A 4,441-nucleotide genomic window follows, 5' to 3' on the forward strand; every position below is an offset into this window, starting at 1 on the left:
CTGGGACTTGAGGAAGGCCCTTGGGTGTGGGGAAGGTCCCAGGGTGTCTGTGGAGTTCCTACCCTTTTCCCCAAGGATCTCCCTTTTGCAGGGGACCAGCCAGATCCCATTTCACATGGGAACAGAGTGGATAAGGAATTGGCCTCAATATTATTTGGGCCAGGAAGGGCTGATGGGCTCTGCCATCACTGGAATGCACAGGAGAGCAGCTGGTGGCTGGGACTGGGGTCCAGCCCGTGCTGGACCCCCTCCCCTCACCCCTGGCCTCCTGGGGATGGAGACAGGGATGACAAGGTCCCAAACTGCTGCCTTCTCCAGAGCGTGTGTGAGAGTCCAGGACAGGGTTTTCTGCCTGGAGCACCGCAGGGTTTCTGGGTGCCCACGTTCCTGTGGCCGTGGAGCCAAAATCCAGCTGAATTTGATCTGGGGGAATCACCAGCCAAATCCCAGCAGATGGCAGGCGTCTCTCTGGCCCACCAGCCCCCATGACAGCAGGGGCAGTGGTGGGTTTTCCTCTGGCTGAGCTCCGGGTGAGAGGATTTGCTCAATTTAAACTTTATTTGTCACTCCAGTGCTTCCCCTGCAATTCCCCAGGGGTCTGGGATAGCAATGAGATGGACACAGATGGATGTAGGAGACGTGCCCCATGCCCCCGTCTGTGCCAGCCATGGGGCAGCCCCCGCTGCCCACTGACGTCCCATGGGGTGTAGGTTTCATCCCAACCCACAGGGCACGCGGGTCTGGGGATAATTTTAGTCTGCCCTGTTTTTCCAGGCTATGGCACTTGGCATCCAGTGGTGACGGCGTGACTACCTGGCTGGTGGCAGCATCCCAGGGCAGAGCAGGATCTGTGCCACAGCCTCAGGGTGCAGCTCCTGTGGCTCATGAGGGCTCCAGACATGGTGGGGGACACCAGAGCCTGGCTGGGGGGCTGGGGGCTTTTGCCCTCAGCCCTGGGCGCTGCATCTTGGGATCTGGTGTTCGGGGAGAGGCTTTGGGGTGTGGGTTCTGCCGGAGTCCTGGGCATTTGATACGCTCTTGCAGAGCTGATTCATCACCAGAGCCAGCGTGTGAAAGGATGTACAGAAATCCTATCGCAACAGTTGTTCCCGAGCTGTGCAAAGTTCACATAGTGCTAAGGCTTCCCAGATGCTCCTTGTGCTGCGGGTTTCTGTTTCATGCTTCTGCAAGGCTCTTGGAAGGTGCTGGCCATTCACCCTGGCTGGCACTGCCTTCTCCTCCTCCTCCTCCTTTTTAATAAGCAGAATTTGGGGTGGTTTTTGTTGCCACTGCACTCAGGGTGACCTGCTCTAGAGGGTTTTAAATTGCAAAGTATTGGCTTGACTTCAGCAGGCTGCATCATGTACCATGTACAGCTGCAAAGAAGGGGGAAAATACCAGCCTCTCACCGCGGAGGAGGATTTACTGGGGAGAAAGTGTCTGGGAGGAAATACTGCAGGGACTCGGCTAATGCTGAACACTGTAGGAGCTACGATGGTGCTCAGAAATGAGGGGGTGTGCTGGTCCTCAGGGGGTTTTGGTGATTGGATGTACTGGGATGTTCTGCCTCGGTTCCCCTCTCTGCAATGGGAGCTAACGCCGCCTAGGGTGTTTTATATTCTCTCTGGGCAGAGATTATCCAAGTGCCTTTTTTGGGCTTCAATTTTTGCTTCCTAGAGGCTGGCTTGAGGCGAGTGCAATGTCTTTTCCCTTATATGTCTTCAGAAAGTAAAATGGTTTTGCCTGGCTTATCAGGTGAGGGCTAAACCTATCTGTTAACACCGGGGAAGCCCTGATGGAAATTATATGCCAGATCCTGCTGGGGAGCTGGGGCTGCTTTCTTCCTGCCAGCGAGCAGAGCTGCGGCTAATCTGCGGGAAACACTCCATGTAACGATGTCAAATGGACTTACAAGGTATCGGTGACAAGTTGCAGCACGCTGTCCCTGGCCCAGGCGTTCCTCAGCTTTGCCATTGATGAGTGCCCAGCCGTGTAACAGTGTAATTATAGTTTTGTGGGTCTCTCCAGGCACGCATGGTGCTGCACGCAAGGCAATATGCCTTTTTATAGCTTGTGGAAGTGTGGGTGATGCCATAAGTATTCATGTCTCATTTCTGGCTGTGGTGTCCCTGTTCAGGCCAGACAATCGGAAAATATCCGTGTAACACTAGGACAAAGTGGTGGATCCGACTTCCTTCTGGCCGCTTCACCAGGCTGTTTAAAAAACCCCCTCGAAATAGGCTTTCTGGTGGTTTTTTTGGGTGACTTTTTGCTAATCTGTAGCAGCTGCTTTTCTGGAACAATGTTTCTAATTAAGGCATACCCAAAAATCTTCTGAAGTGAGCTATGCTGACACCACAGCCAAGTTATTTTAGTGCCCAAAAGATCACCACACTCATCCCACGTGAGATGTTTTGTACTTTTAACATGGTGAACCTTTTATGCGTGGTGCGCTGCACGTGCTTTAGTACATCAGTTTGCTGGCACTTCCTATCTTTAGCCAGTGTATTTCGATAGCGAGTTGACAGATCTCGGCATGCTCACCTAGCTCACTACACTATTTAACCTCAATTAGTTACCAGGCACAGCGCGGTGGGGAGAGGTTATTATTAGCATGGAGCCAGGCACTAGCCAGGGGCAGCGTGGCAAGCAGGTTGTTGCTCTGGGTTGGTTTTGTTTGGAGAAAGGGAGGCCGAGGGCCAACCTTGTTGCTCTCTGCAGCTTCCCGGGGATGGGACGTGGAGAGGGAGGTGCTGAGCTTTTCTGCCTGGGATCCAGGGAGACGCCAGGACACCTGGGAATGGCTCAGAGTTGCGCCAGGGAGGTTCAAACTGGACACGAGGAAGCATTTTACCGAGAAGGTGCCCAGACACTGAACGGGCTCCCTCGAGGCAGGCGATGCCCCGAGCCTCTCCGTGTTAAGAGTCAAGTTGGCCAATGCCCTTAGTAACGTGCTTAGCTTTTGGCCAGCCCTGAGGCGGTCGGGCGGTTGGCCAAGGTGATCGTTGTAGGTCCCTTCCAGCTGACCTTGTCTAGTCTTGTCTCTTCTACAGCCGCAGCGAGCTGTTCTCCCCAGCACACAGCTGAGTGGACTTTGCCTCAGGTGCCTGGTGGCAGCACAGACCCACCCAAGCACACAGGGCAGAGAGGAGATGATGTTTTTTGTAGCACTCACTTGTCGCACTGCTCAGGCTTCCTGCGGGGCTGCCTGGGTGAAGGTCACCGCTCAGCTCAGGGGTGGAGGTTCTGCCAGAAAGCCTGGCAGAGAATAGTTGTGCTGTTCATAAATGAGGAAACTCAGGCAGAATGTTGTTCTCAAAGTACATGATAAGCAGGAAAATAAAGGTCTACCGCTCGGCTTTAGCTTCAGGAACAATATCCCCATTCCTTTCTCAAGCATGTTTTCCTCCACATTATGAGTTATTTAAATATTCTGATTGTGTTTGCTGAATTACTTTTGTGCTGTCTGGCTTGAAGTGGGAGGCTGCCTTTATCTCACTGAAATACTGAGGAAAAGCTGATCAGCAGAAAAATCAGTAAAATTATTGCCACTGATATTTTACTTGTAGTTTTACTAGAAGGGGAAGACATGGATGTATAAGAAATCTGTGGACTCCTTACAAACTTACTGGAAGGACTTTAAGAAGCAGAACCTCCTGTACCTGCCCTTTGGAGTTGCAGTGTGCTGCCTGGCACATGAACGCAGGGTGTTGTCACAAGCACGTAACCTGCTTGGGTGCAGGCTCCTCTGCTGGAAGTTGTGGAGGCTGGTTACGTGGAGTGCAAAGGACAGTTTTCTACAACCCACAGTCCTCAGAGCACTTTCACAGTGAGTTAAGGAAAAGTCTATTAGTAAACAGACTGTACATGTACTCCAGGGTTTTTTTTCTCCAGACAGACTAGGATGGAGTTCAGTACTAATACCTGAAGAGTTCCCCAAGCTAGCACAATTTTAATACGAGGCTGCTACTTTCATTCACACACATAGCCATTTCCACCTCTTGAGGCACAGCTACCTGGAGAATTTAGGACCAAATAGCATTCTTGTTTGGATCACAAAAGCAGGAGAGGCTTCTGTCCAGGCTTTGCACCTTGGGTCACTCATCTGCTATGTGAGGCAGACTGTGCTATCTTTGGGTGCCAATTTGTTTTGAGCACGAAGTGAGAAACACCACAAAGCTGAGACAGACATTAAACTGGTTTCATACCAGCACTTTAAAAATATCTGAAGCGCTGTTCACCTCCCATAACCACCCCTGAGAACCTCACTCTTGCTGGGATGTATGAACAAGGTGCCCAGACCAGCGCTAGCACTAGGTTTGAAGCTGCACATGTGTGAAGACTGTTGTGTTTTTGGAGGAGTTTTGTGCCTATTTCTACTACAGTAAATGCAGTTTATTTATTAAAAATGGACCTCAAAAGAAAAACAGGAAAAAAAAAA

Source organism: Falco naumanni, chromosome 4, assembly GCF_017639655.2.
Source record: "Falco naumanni isolate bFalNau1 chromosome 4, bFalNau1.pat, whole genome shotgun sequence".
In the NCBI taxonomy this organism is placed as follows: Eukaryota; Metazoa; Chordata; class Aves; order Falconiformes; family Falconidae; genus Falco; species Falco naumanni.